At 44.9% G+C, this 14,980-nt stretch overlaps 1 long non-coding RNA gene across 1 annotated transcript in view; it reads left to right on the forward strand.

Moving 5' to 3' along the window:
• LOC114016794 (uncharacterized) overlaps window positions 1–13,837 on the forward strand; it is a 105,422-nt gene extending 91,585 nt beyond the window's left edge. The window contains exons 2-3 of the long non-coding RNA XR_003561467.2: window positions 12,294–12,416; window positions 13,737–13,837. This is a non-coding gene — a long non-coding RNA (uncharacterized LOC114016794). The remainder of the gene's footprint in view (window positions 1–12,293; window positions 12,417–13,736) is intronic.
• The last annotated feature ends 1,143 nt before the right edge of the window (window positions 13,838–14,980 follow it).

A 14,980-nucleotide genomic window follows, 5' to 3' on the forward strand; every position in this document is an offset into this window, starting at 1 on the left:
GGGGGAAGGAGTGAACCCACCCAGCTAAGTAAGAAAACTTCAACCTTGAATCTGTGTCAACTGCATGAAAGGAGCTCAGGCAGTTTCTGAGTTTATGAAATATGTAGATATTTGCACAAAACCTTGGTCCTGTTGAAGGCACAGGAGGTTACTGATTAATGTCAATGGAGTGAAGATTTCACCTAGGTTCTTTCCCCTTCTCCTCTCCAGGCGAGACCTGAATTGCAAAGCCATTTCTTGTCCAAACACGTAATCCTGCCAGTGGTTAAGCAGCAATTGGGAAGGGTTGACCTTGCTTCGCTCCCAAATGAAAAAAGGCAGTTGAAAGCATTCAGTCCTTTATAGCTCTTCACAACTTTATCAGACTAGACCCAGTTGCTTCATGGAAGGCATTTTGAATACTGAGTTTTAAACTGGAATTTTCAAAAGACATTTGGAGAGGCCTGTGTCAGTAATGTCCAGGCTCAATGGGAATCCCTCGAGTTCCTTTTAGAACCTTATCTCTGCACTTTTCTGTTGTTAAGTAAAAACAAACTGTATGTCTTGGGATTTGCTTATAACTCTGGCTATCTATAAAATCCACAACTGCCATGAGCCATTACTTTTCCATCCCTTCCATAATAAAATTCCGGGAAGTAACACCTTTTACCAACAAGCAAACCTGCCTTAATAAGACAAAAGTCTAATGCTAGAAGTCCAACTTTCCACTGGCAGCACTTCTGGTTAATACTGGAAATTCTAAATATCTGATTAAACATTTCTGGAATTTCTGGGAATACGTTGAGATGTTGCATGGGCTAGTTCTTCATAAAGTTTTCAACAAAATAGCTTGTGTTGGGGCTTAAAGGAACCCTTCCAAATAATCCATCTCCCTAATTTCTTAAAGTGGTTCCTTACATTTCCTAAGCTGACTCCTTAAATGACTTATATTCTCCTTTGCAAAATGCATAGACACAAATAAACCGCATATATGAAGAAGGAATGTTCCGCCGTCCCACAAAACAAATTAAATACATTGATCCAAAATCACCCCTGGGGTAACTCCTGTGAATTCAGACGAAACGCTTGAATTGAGTTTATTAAAGCAGCATTTCTGATACGTATTGGAAATAGCAGTCAAATGAAGTTTTGCAATAGTAAAATGATTGTTTATTAGTGATGAGTGAATCACAAAACTTCTGGCATGTATGCCGATCTTAGAAAAAGAACTGGAAAAGTTTGAAACCTGATCAGGTCTCTGAATCCGTATGTCAGCAAAACTGCCTGGAAGTAAGTGTGAGTCAGGGTTCTCTTTCAGACATATTTCTGAAATGTCCAGATTTATAATTTTGGATATAGTCATATCTCAGCAAGTGCTAAAAAATTAGGGATGGTGAATTGAACTGGTAAATAAACAAGAACAAACTTGTTCCTAAATTTTATGTGATTCTGATCTTTTGGAGATAGTCACACAAATCCCTTAACCACGCCAAAGCTGCAGAATGGAATATAAAAGCAGGGGAAACAAAATTAGTTCCCAATTCAGACTTAATAAATAAACAATGCAAGTCCTTTCCAAACTCTTGTTTTGTTTTCTTCTTAAACACTCTGTCAAACCTCAAGTAGCTTTTCAAATGTCTCTGTATAGAAATCAGTTTTGGGCTTGGAGTAGCATGAGTTTTGTAGGGAATTTTGGAGACAGATACTCTCACCACGTGCTGGGCCACAGTATTTCTCCTGAGGAGCATCAAGGCAGAGATCCCCCTGATATGATCCTTGACCAGACAGTGCTCTCACACCCCTGACCTCTTAATTTCAGCTTCTCAGTTGACCGTTAACATCAAAGGGCTTGCAGACACATCTTAGAGAGGAGATGACTACACATGGCCCTCCCCTGTCAGGCCCAGGTTGGCCAGGGAGGTGCAGGCAGGAGAGGCAGCCCAGGCAAGGACATGTAACTGCATGGTTGGATCCTGGGCAGAGAGGGCTGGTTACTCAGAGGCTGTTACATCATGCCAACAGGGACTTGCGGGAAGAGTCCCTTTCCCTTCAAGCATCCGAGAGACTGCTCTTTGCTAATACCATTGAATCCATCAGGTCTGTTGCTGGAACAGCAAACAGCTCACGGGTCCTCACCTGCCCACTTCACACAGGGACTGGGGGTGGTTCGAGCCTCTGACTTGCAGTGCTGCCCCCTCACCACCATCCCGGTGGCAGCAGGTTTGTAGGGTGGCTTACACATGTAACCAAAACAAAATTATTGCACAATCTGGCAAGTCGTTGGTTCCAGCAACCGAGAGCTATGTCCAGTGTAGTTAAACCCCATTACAAAAATAAATCTTTGGGATACCCCACCATGACCTGCAGTAATAATCCTCTGTACAGCTAGGTCTCAGCTTAATTCCTGTAGGGATCATTTTATAGCAGTGTAGGAGAACAGACTGCTTGATTTGCTGAAGCTGACTTTCATCTCTGTGATCCTGTGGTTCCAGAGCGGCTGTGGCTCAGCGTCCCCAGGTACAGCAGGATCTGTCTTTGTGCTGCTTTCAGCAAGTGTCTGAAAGGATCTTTATTTCAAATTATTTGAGGCTATGAAACCTTGAAGTGCTAACTCATCTTTATTCAGTAATTTCTCCAGCAGACGTCCATGTGGTCACTATGGTACTTGCAGAAGTGTTGTAATGGGAGCAGGAAGAAGGGAGAAGCCCTCAATAGATGAGTGCTGTGTGTGCTGCAGCGGTACAGGAGGGATGGCTCAGTGGTGAAGGCCCTCACTGAAGCATCAGGGGACCTGTCGTGTGTCTTTTTGCTGCCACAGATACCCTGTGAATCCTAAGTCAAGTGTGCTGCCATTTTACATGTCTCCTGATTGTACCTCCCAAGGATGCTGTGAGGTCCTTGGAAATACAGGGAAGAGGGGTTTGGATATGCTTGGATGTTTGGTGATTCTGGCCCTTACTCCTGCAGACAGCTGTAGGAGAAGCTGTGAGTCTGCTAGGTGTAACTGAAGACTGCAGTGGCTGCTCTAACGCATTCCATTAAGGGGAGAATCTTCAGGGGACACCCAGCTCTCAGAAAAGCTACTTTCAACTTAAAACCAAATTTCTCTTAGATCAATGAAAGATTCTAAATTCTAAAGATTTCAGGTACTTAATTAGAGATCTTGGATAAATAATAACATTAAGGGAAAATGTCTAAATTACAACTTCCAGTTGCATGTCAACTGCATGTCCTATCCTAACATCCTACAGTGGGGGTCATGGAGTGTTGTTACTCCTTAGAGCTGAAGCCTCAGGTCATCAAGCCAGACACACTAGGTCCTCTGAGATCAGGACTCACCAGATCCTTCTATAGTCTTGTCCAAGACCTGGCATAATGAATGACCCAGATTATTATTATTATTTTCATATGTTTGGGTAAAACAGAGCCCCACCTTTCTGATTTGGAGTGGCCTTCTCCATGCTGGGAAGGTGTTAGCAGGTTCTATTTGTGCTCTGGCCATGCAGAGAGACATCTGGGTTCCTAGAGCTAAGCAAGGATGGCTAGTAATCTTTTGGAATAAATGTTAAAATGTATTACCTCAACAAAATACTGATCTTTTGAATCAAAGCAATTTTGAGCCTCAGGGACATTTTGAGCCTCAGGAAGAGAAGTGCATATCTAAAGAAAAATGTCTCCTAAAACAGTGATTTCCAGCAATGGGAATGGGAGGGCAAAGTCTTGCACTGAATCACAGCCCAGAGAGCTGTATGAGCACCCTGGTGGGTTTTCCAGTAGATGAAATCAAGAAAGAAATTCAAGTTTAACAAGGGAATATACAGCTAAGCAGAGTTTTCTTTTTTTCATATGCAACTTTCCCCAGAGCCAGGAATTATGTTTAAGTATTTGCATTGTAGGAAATAAATCCATTCCTTACTGCTATCTTCATTTAGCCTGAAAGGAAGTCAAGTTCAAAGTTATTCCACTGCCAGTCTGTAAAGCAGAAGTGGCAGATCCCTCCTGGTGTGCCTTCACCAGAATACAGAATTTAAGGTACTCAGGAGGCAAAAGGGGGCTCCTCTAATGAGCTCTGTGAGTCAGTTTGCAGGCTGGAGACTTGGTCTTCCCGTGACAAGCATTAGTCAGAGTGTTCCTGGCATGTGGCAGGACAGTGGAGAGAGCGCCTGGACCTCGAGGGTCTCCTGCGACTTCAGTGGCTCCCGTGATCCCTTCTAGAGGTGGCTGCAGTTCAGCGGTGTGCAAAATGATCCCTCTGCAGAGGTCACGGAGTAGTTTTTGTCTGCTGAGCAGGAGCTGGGGTCTGGTGGGCTGAAAAGCGCTCCACAAACATCCGTTATTATTCTTGATTAGAGAAACTATATATAGATCCTTTCGGGATCGACAGAGCTTCGTTACCAGGCGGACAACAGAAAGTACAAATTTATCAAAATTAAATGGAAGTCAAGAGAACATACTGTCTAAGGCAACAAGGCGGTTCAGACAGCTCTGCAGCAGCCTAAACACATGACAGACTCAAGCAGCTCCCACTGCTGCCAACACAACTGCTCGCGGGGTCTGCCAAGAAGCCAGATGCTGCTGCTGGAAAAAATATCTTCCAGAATTTGGCATCAAGATCCTGTGATTACCATCCAAATGGGAGGAGATGGAGTGGTAGAATGTAAGTTTAGTATTTAGCACCCCAGAACTGTGCAGCAGCCTTTGAAGGCAGAGGAAAAAAGTTCAAGCAAAATATTTTTGCTAAAAATATGTTCAGAGAAATGAACTTTTTTTTTAAATAGCAGAAACCCAAACTATTATTAAAACAACGCAAAATATTTTATGTCCGTATCAATTAAATGAGTAAAACCAAAGAGGATTGTGGATTCTTTACTTGAGCAAATTTTGTTAAGGAATAGTTTTATAAAGGTCAGAACATGAGCTCTTTGTCTCTCATGTTGTTGCTAATGGAAAGTTCCACTGCAGATAGCATCAGAGTGACTCCCCTACCCAAGACAAATAGAGATGGGTCGAAGCATTCCCTGGTAAGTTTGGAAAGGGTTGAATTTAGATCCAAGGTCTGCAGCTAGCCCTTCTTGCATTGACAAACAGAGGCCAAATCCCTAAATACAAACTGACCCAGGGTTTGGGGGAAGGTTGAACCCCAAACCATCTGATCCTGGTTCCAAATCTTGCAGCTTAAACCCATGTTTGAAGGCAAAGCAATAGAGAGATAGGCTGTTTCTTAAAGAGATTTAAGGCTGCTCCTGAGCCTCCTCCCCCTCCTCCTTTCTAACAACTGTGGCTGATAGTTTCATAATCTGTGACTATAAAAGGATTTGGAGTCCCTTCTGTTAGGTGAGGTCTCTCGCCAACTTGCCTGTCTTGCTGGGCTCCCCCGTGGACATGGTGGTTACAAGTGCTCAGCACACTGAAAAAAGCAGTCGAGACAACATCTGCTCCCCTGGCTGGCTGCACACACCTCTTGTCTCCAGTCTTAACATTTCTATACGTGTGCTGGTTCTGCTCCATGACTGGGAATCCTATTATTATAGTAATAGTAGTAATAATAATAATAACAACCCAAGTGGGAACTCAGAAACGTACATCTGGAAAGTTAAGACGTGAAGACTGTTTTGTTTTACTTGCATTTTTTTTTGCTTATTTTTATGACAGATCTGTATTTCAACAACGTTATCTCCTTGCCTGTTATAACATCTCACAAAAGAGTAAACAAAGCCATTAATCATAATCTCCCATATTCCACTTTCTGGGCATGTCAGATTATTTTGGAGGGGAGGTGGGCAGAGAAGCAGAGAGCGTCTGTTCCCTCACTCAGGAACTCCCCCAGGGATACTGCCTATCAGTGCCTTTTCCTTCAGGGAGGTTTGTAAAAGGGAGGAGGACCCCATGGCAAACCTCTGTGTGTCCTGGAGGGCTCAGACTGCGTCATTCCTGGCCAGTGCCATGCCTCTTCTTGGCACAGCCTGAGTCCCAGCTGGCCTGGCTGGTGGCGGTTGTCTCCTTGAAAGCCACAAAGATTCCCAGTAACTGCTTACCTAGTATGATTTTCCAGTAGCTTTTGACACAGCTGACCACGTGAGCTCATAATATCAGCTGTTAATTCTACAGCAACTGGATGAGATAGTCCAAAAATGCCCCACTTATCCTTTAAGGTCACTAATTACTCATGGAAATGTGGTGGGATGACTCGCACAAGTGGAGGGCTGCAATGGATGGCTACAAACTCTTTGGAAGGGATAGACAAGGAAGGAGAGGCGGTGGGTAGCCCTGTATCTTAGAGAGCCTTTTGATTGCCTAGAGCTTAATGATGGTGACTACAGGGTTGAGTGATTATGGGTAAGAATTGGTGGGAAGGCAAACAAGGCAGATAGCATGGTGGGAGTCTGTTGTAGACCACCCAACGAGGATGAAGAGGCAGATGAAACACTCCATAAGCAGCCGGGAGAAGACTCACAGTCGCTAGCCCTTGTTCTCGGGGGGCACCCAACTTACCAGATGTCTGCTGGAAATACAGCACAGCAGAGAGGGGACAGTCTGGGAGGTTCCTGCAGTGTGTGGAAGAGAACTGCCCAACACGGCTGGTGAATGAGCTGGCTGGGGAAGACGCCCACTGGACCCGTTGTTTGTGAACAGAGAAGGACTTGGGGGTGATGTGAAGGCTGGAGGCCAGGATCACAAAACAGTAAAAGTTTTTGCTTCTTGGAGAAGGAGGGGGGTCAGTAGAACTTCTGCCTTGGCCTCCCTGAGGGCAGACTTTGGCCTGTTTAGGTGCCTGGTGGACAGAGTCCCTTGGGAGACAGTCCTGAGGGGCCAAGGTGTTCAGGAAGGCTGGACATTCTTCAAGAAGGGAAACTTCAAGGCTCAGGAGCGGGCTGTGCCCATGAGCTGAAAGCCCAGCAGCGGGGCAGACGGCCTGGATGAACAGAGAGCTTTGGCTGGAACTGGGGGACAAAAGGAGAGTTCATGATCTTTGGAAGAAGGGGCAGGCAGCTCGGGAGGGCTGCAAGGGTGTCACGAGGTTATGCAGGGAGAAAATTAGAAGGGCCAAAGCCCAGCTAGAGCTTAACCTGGCTACTGCTGTAAAAGACATTAAAATTTTTTTCTAAATACATTAGAAACAAAAGGAGGGCTAAGGAGAATCTCCATCCTTTATTGGATGTGGAGGGAAACATAGGCACAAAGGATGAGGAAAAGGTTGAGGTGCTTAATGACTTATTTGCCTCAGCCTTTGACAGCCTAAGACCAGTTGTTCTCAAGGTCTCAGCCCCCTGAGCTGGGTGACAGGGATGGGGAGTGGAACGAAGCCCCCATAATCCAAGGAGAAATGGTCAGCGACCTGCTACGCCACTTAGACACACAGCAGTCTCTGGGGATGGCTGGGATCCACACGTCTGGCTGGGCGGCCGGGCCAGAGAGCGGTGGGGAATGGAGTCACATCCCGCTGGCGCCAGGCACTCGGGGGGTTCCCAGGGCTCAGGGCTGGGCCCGTCCCTTTAACATCTTTACCGAGGGGCTGGGCGAGGGGACGGGGCGCACCCCCAGGCGGGTTGCAGGGACACCAGGCTGGGGGACAGCTGATGTGCTGGGGGCAGGAGGCTCTGCAGAGGGACCTGGGCAGGCCGGGCCGAGGGGCCCAGCCCAGCTGGAGGAGGTTCAACAAGGCCGAGTGCCGGGTCCTGCCCCGGGGGCACGACAGCCCCCCCAGCGCTGCGGGCTGGGGCAGGGGGCTGGGAGCTGCCCGGCGCGGAAGGGGCTGGGGGGGCTGGTGGCCAGCTGGGCAGGAGCCAGCAGCGTGCCCGGGTGGCCAAGGAGGCCAGCAGCACCCTGGCTCGTAGCTGGGACAGCGTGGCCAGCAGGGCCAGGGCAGTGCCCGTCCCCCTGTGCTCGGCACTGGTGAGGCCGCCCCTCGAACCCTGGGTTCAGGTTTGGGCCCCTCACGGCCAGAGGGACATGGAGGGGCTGGAGCGTGTCCAGGGCCGGGCACGGGGCTGGGGAAGGGGCTGGGGCACAAGTCCTGGGAGGGGCGGCGGGGGGAACTGGGGGGGTTAGTCTGGAGAAGGCTCCGGGGGGACCTTATCGCTCCCCACAGCTGCCTGACAGGGGCTGTAGGCAGGGGGGTCGGTCTCTTCTCCAGGTAACAAGTGACAGGACAAGAGGAAACGGCCTCAAGTTGCACCAGGGGAGGTTTAGGTTGGCTATAGGAAAAATTTCTTCACCAAAAGGGTGGTCAAGCCCTGGAACAGGCTGCCCAGGGTGGTGGTGGAATCACCATCCCTGGAGGTGTTTAAACAAACACACAGATGTGGTGCTTAGGGACATGGTTTAGTGGTGGACTTGACTGTGCTGGGTTATTGGATTGGACTCTGTGATCTTAAAGGGCTTTTCCCACCTAAATGATTCTACTCACCCACGTGGCTGATGTATCAGTCCTCACCAGATTCTGTTTGGACATTGCTGTTCCATAAGGCTGTTTGACTTGAGAAGGGGGGATGTGGGGGTGTTTTCAGGTGAAATGTCAGCAGGATGCTGACATACAGCTCTAGCTTCCCATAGTCCATCCTGGAGACCAGGACAGATCTGCTTCCCCAGCCCTCGGCCAGGCCAGGAGCTTTGATGAGAATGAGCTCTGAGAGTTTGAGCAATCTAAAATCATGGAGGTCTCTAGTTTTTTTTAAAGAAGTGAATGTGGATGGCACCTTATCTGACAGAGTCCCCTGCACTTGCTCGCACGTGCTCTAGGTCAGGTATGGTGTTGGCCCTGGCATATATATTTATATATATAAAGCGCCTATCACCATATTAATAAACATTCTTTGGAACCATTCTTGATGGCAGAGGTCCCAGGTGAACGGGGTATCTGCATGTGCCTTCTTACTTCACACAAGAAAGAAATTTTATCTGCTCCAATTAAGAGATAGGAATCTTCCCTGTCACACAGCATTGCAAACTATAATTTATTATCTGTTTCTGCATTAGCACTTGTGTAGATTTCCCCTGTCATTCGACTGTGTGTGTTCAGAGGCACATGTGCCCTCCCAAGCTCAGGCTCAGGTTTCTGGCTTTAACTCCTGCCTTCCATAAATGTTATTTCTGTATCATCAGTAGTACCTCTGTTTCTGCTATTCCAGAATCCATAATGAATTAAAATAATTTGTTCTTCAGATCATCTTTTAAGTCCTTGATGGTGATGTTATTCAATTGATCAGCTTAAGTAAGGCTCCTGGAGCTCCCTATGTTATGAAGCCTGTCCTCAATCGCTAATTTTGATCTGGGCTTCAGGTAGAATGCTATATAATGGTATTTTGGCTTGGCATCCAATTTGTATACCAGCCACTGGAAATGTAATTTGCATGTGTTTCACAAGGAAGGCTTAAACTGTTAGAATACTTTAAAGAAACGGCCAGGTTTTCTAATGCTTTGAATAGGTTTTCAGTTGGACTTTGGGAAAGAAAAGATGGGGGACTGAGCCTTTGCAATGATTAACTGGCCACCTGCCTCTCTAAGGAGCACCCTCCATGGTGACTTCTGGAGGATGCTGTGTGCTCTGTGCCTTTTCCAGCCGTGCAGGACATCTGGATACCGTATGTGAGACTTGCTCTTGGTGCCTGCAGGTGCTGAAGAATCTTAGCTGTAAATGTACTTGTCTGCAGCCTCTTGCATTAAGAGGCAAGTTGTCACTTGAAATAATTCCTGAAATTATGATGCTGTAAGATTTTAATAGTTTAAGTGTTAGCATTTCTGGCCACTTTGAAGAGGTCCCATAGACAAACTCTTTCCTGGTCAGTGTTTTAACATCAGTCCGTAGATGTTGAGTGTCCTAGAGACCTAGGTTTTGGGCTGTCTTTGCACACTCACATGTGTCACCTTCTAAGAGACACTATGAATCTGTGGATGTGGTTGAGCTACTGTGTGATTAGCTTTAGGTGTTAACCATCAGCATCTCATCTACTCCTCAGTGTTTGTCCATGCTTGCTTTTCCCCTGGAGTAAAAGTACATCGACTTTTCTTCTTAGGGCAACAGACAGCTATGAAGTGCTGTAAATTGAATTTACACAATGGTGTAAATTGTGTTTATCTCTCTATAACTTCTCTGTGTACCCACACCCCTTGAAAGATTTCATACCGAGATGGATCCACCAGACTATACAGGGGACTTGAAGGGGAAAGCTATGTATGATTCATGATACAGGACTTTTATCCTCAGAGTTGGATGATTTTACCTCTTCCCATCAGTTTACATGGAGCAGCTAGCCTATTGCACAATAAGCCAAGCCAGCACTAGTTTCAAAACACGTGAGATCTAGCATACCTTGAATCAGGAACCACAGGTTTAAATCTTGTATCTCAATTTCAGACAACATGCAGCAAGTCAAAGTTTGTCCTTCTGAACAGAAAGGTAATACAACACGTATCTGAAAAAATGTGCAAAAACCAAACCAAGCAACAGTTATAGCTAAACTGAGATATTCTCTTTGCCAGCTGAGAGAAATGCCTTTTCAAGGGGGCAGTGCTAAGATGTTGGGTGGCTGTCTGCCTCATCTGCTGGGGGATGGAAGGGACATTTGTTGAGGAGTTGGCCAGTTCCCTCGGGAGTCTAACTGCATGCAACTTTATGTCTCTCCTCCAAGGATGGCTCAGGAATGATGCCCTCCCTAAGTCTGTGCCAGCCTTTGAAAACTTACGTGGCTTCACGTCTAACTCAAGTAGTTTAATTCATAGTAAAATAACCCATTTTCAGTCATTGCAACCATGTTTTATTATCTATTGTGTAACAGAAAAGACTGATTTCAGGAACTGTTGGTTACCTCGTGTTAATGTGTTGACATTTGCTTGTCTAAAGAAATACCTGAAGCTCCCCTTCCCAGCACGGCCCATTAATCATATTTCTATCTGAAGAAAATACCTTTATTTTAGCTGTATATGGAACTTAGTTTGGTTTCTGAATGTCATACAGAGACATAATTTGCTTGGACTGCAAAACGTAAGCCTTTAAAGTACACATACCGAGTACTTAAGGCAGTTATAGTGTCCTCGTTTCCTGGGAAGCACGACTCTACTCATTAGGTGCAAGTCACCTAGACTGAAAAGCCACTGGTCATTCCCTCAGGTCATCAGCTTCACTCCGGCAGCTCCAATTACCTTAGCAGAATAGTATCACCCATAACAACCTAAGTAAATCAGGAAGTCACCGAACAAGGGAAGTAATTACAGCTTCTTTCAGTACTGAGAAAGCAACCTGTTCTTTTACGATCCATCAAAACCATGTGTTTGCCTTTAGTGGTTAAAATAAAGGGTGTGCAATTTGGGAATAATCCAGCTATGAAGTTTCCCTAGTAATTGGCAAGTCCTGAAAGTTATTCACTTTTGCAATTTAAAGGTGGTGAGCACGAGATTAATTTAATTTTCTTTTAGATTAGTCTTTAAGGGACACTACAAAACCAAAGAATGACATTTTCAAATGGTGAACCCACATTTCACCCATTTAACATCAAGATTTATTTTGTTAACTACCTTTAAATTTTATTTATGATGTGATTTACTCATGCTGTAAACCAGAATGTCAGTCACTGTAGCTGTATCAAATATTCAGAATTCGAAAAATATTTACAACTTTCAGAAAAAGGTCTAGCATGTTACTCAACCCTAATAGTAGTATTATCAGTTTACGCAACTCACTCTTGTTTTTCAGTCTTCATTTCAACACACCCATTTGATTCAGATTCAACTGATTCTAGGCGAAAAAGTATTTGTTTGTAATAAGTCTACATGCAATTTTATAAAACACTTTTCAAATGGTCAGGGCACAGGCATATGTCATTGGTTTAATGGGGGGAGCTTCTGTAAACCTCAGCATGAACCATCTATTCTTTGAAATAAAAAGTCTGATCACACATTGTACTTAGCGCTGTGCTTAGACTGAGCATATGACTAATCTGGCTGAAATCAGTGGGATGACTCAAAATGTTTAAAATTATGTGCATCCCTGCCCCAGGGCCAAGACACAGGACTTAATGCTTGGGGGGAATTTTTTTCACCTAAATTACAGTTCATTCACTCTTTTCTCTAGAAGACACTTTAAACAGAAGAATAACAAATAGAATATTGCTCTTGACCTTTAGTAAGGAGAGTATCTAAAGGTTACAACTCAATGTTAATTTGAAAATCCAATTAGATCATGATGTTACATTGTTCTGCATTTATTCAATATTTGTGTGACAAATTTTCAATGTCCTTTATATCATATAATTTACTTGACAGAAGTGGCCTCTTTTTTCTGTTAAGGAACTATCTACAGATCTCTGCCTCTTTCTCAGGTGTGTTTGTTGCTGTTGAAGCAAATGGCCGTATCTCCAGTAGGCTGTGACCAAGCACTGAACCGTGGAGACACAACCCTGAGATGAGGCAGTTGCTGTTCCTGAGAATGAATTAAAACCTAAGTAAGCGCTTTCATGCTCAGACCTCTGTGAGGGTAGGTCTGCACCTTCCCAACAAATCATCCTTCAGTTTCCAATATGCCAAGATCTTCCTACTGCTGGAAAATATGTGCTATGTTATGTATTTTTCAGTTGTCGGTAAAATGTTTTGAGTTTTTTGCTCTAAACCAGGCACAAAGGTCTTACTGAACTAAGAGCAAGGGCAGTATCTGCTTGGGGCAGCACTACTGGCTGCTAATAAAATTTTAGAGAGAAAAGGAAAATGATAGCATCCTTTGTTGCTGAGCTGTTTCCAAAGGCTCTGCAATCCTCTCTGCTCCCCACATGCTCCTCTGTGCCGGGGTTTTCCCAGACCCGCTGTATGTTCACTGATTCATCCTCTCCATTGCCGAGACACCTAAACATTTCCAAAGGAAGGCAAAAAACCAGGTCAGCAGAGTGGAAGTAACCAAGGAAAAAAACACATACGCTTGTATTGGGAGAAAAGTCAGAAGAAAAAAAAATACAGTAAAGTGGGATTTAAAAAAAAAAAAGAAAAAGAAAAAAGAAAACATCCCCAGAGTGGATTTGAAAACCAGTGTCTGACAGCTATAGTATATTCGGTGTCTAACATCCTAGTGGCTCAATGAGAAAAGCAAAGCTAATGGTACAGAATCTGAAAATCCCATGTCTGAGCTATTTTGGGTTTACTCAACAGACCTACTAAAATATAGCTGCACTCTAATTATGTTTGTCCCTTAAACCATTGGGGAGCAGTCTAACTTGAGACACAAGCTAAGGTGTCACGGAAAAGATGTCAAAATACTCTCTGGTAGAAAGCAAGGGCTCCCTGTTGTGTGCTTGTCCCTCTACAGCCTGAACAAAGGCCACCACTCCAGCCGTGCATCCCTAGGCAGGTCTGCAGGACTTCCAAGGGAATATCTGGAGTTCTGCATAGACCAGCCTGACTAGCAGAAACCTACTGAACTGATGAGGGAGAATATCCTTTTTGTTGCCTCCTATTAGCTCATACCTTTGACCCTTTCCCTGTTCTTTTCCAGATTTTGTTTTTCAAAGTAGCTGCCCATACAGCTGGTGGTATGTGGCTCACATGCTCACAGCGGTGGGTTCCTGATATCAAAATGTGGACATTCCAGGCCAAAAACATTTCAGACCTAACTCCACAAGCATTTATTGGCTCCTTCAGGACCGTGTTACAGCCTGCACCAAGTACCCATGAACACACAGCTAGCTGATCCTGCCACCAGCATCCCATCGAACTGGAGTGATCACAGCCATGGCAAACAAACTGCATGCAGATTGATTTCACTCTCATTTTTGCAGCTCAAGCCAACTGGGAATGTAAACCGCACTGACCAAGGAAAGTTGGGGAAATTGCCAGTGAATGCAGAAAAAAGAAAAGGAAGGAAGATGTGGAAAGCAGGAGGTAAGAAAATGAAAGCTGTTTATTTAATACTCAACATGCTGATTTGGGTCAGGCCTTGCAAAGCAAGGCTACATGAATGTCTACAGAAGTGACATTCCCTTTAGTAGAGGATAAGACCTCAGATCAGTCTTTCAGTCTCTGGGTGGGGATTAGCTGAATTAATCGTTTGGCAGAGACACCAGGTGGGTACAGAAGTTAAAACTCACCTATCGGTGCCATTTTGGGGGGTTGGTTCAACCCACTGTACAGTATGGTGCCGGCAAGGAAATCACAACTCACATCTAGATTCAGATGGGAAGGAAAATACAAACCTCCAGAACACCTTTCCCCCACATTTTCCGTGTTCAGACCAAAGGGCTGGTTTTGACTCTATGAAGGTAAACTTAGTCCTCTAGAGGGCATGGTTACACTGATTATATATTTAATAATTAACTAGTACTACCTTGGCTATCTGTTCACTTTTCCTGGTGTAAATCAGGAGTCAATGAACTGACACAGGTAGAGTTTCATTGTCTTTAAACCTTGTTGTAAGGTTTTCCATATAATCTGTCTTCTTGAGGGGGCTGATCCTTGTATGGGCCAGAAGGTTTGGGTTTGATCGTTGGGGAAACTTTCCAAAAGGTAGCTGTAATTCTTTCCTTGCTACCAAACTCCAGTGTGAAAATCAGTGAATCTATTCTTCACATGTGTTTTTGCTCCTGCTTTGGTTAATCCCAGCATCCCTCGGTAGTAGCCTCGTCTGAGTCATCTGATTAGTAGCACAGTATGGGTTTACTGTCCATCTTCTCAGAAAGCATGGCAGCTCCAGACACTAGATGGCAATTATTTGTGTTTGGGCAATCTGCTGGTTGATCTTATTCAGCCAAATTTCAGAGTTAACAAAATCGTGCAGATGTAAATATGGCCACCATCTGTCTTACTGCGTGTGTTTCCCTGGTGTGTGAACAGAGCAGAGGTTTGAATCGGGGGCCTCATAATGCAAAGGAAGATGCTACACTAGCTGATCCAAAACCCACCTCCTCCACTGAGGCAGCACAAACTGTGCAAAGCCCTTTTAATCTGGAAGTCACATCTTTGTAGAGTTTACACTAGGTTCACTTGTCTGTATTGCAAACACCTGCATTTTATTCAGTTTTACAAT

Source organism: Falco cherrug, chromosome 8 (genome assembly GCF_023634085.1).
Source record: "Falco cherrug isolate bFalChe1 chromosome 8, bFalChe1.pri, whole genome shotgun sequence".
Lineage (NCBI taxonomy): Eukaryota > Metazoa > Chordata > Aves > Falconiformes > Falconidae > Falco > Falco cherrug.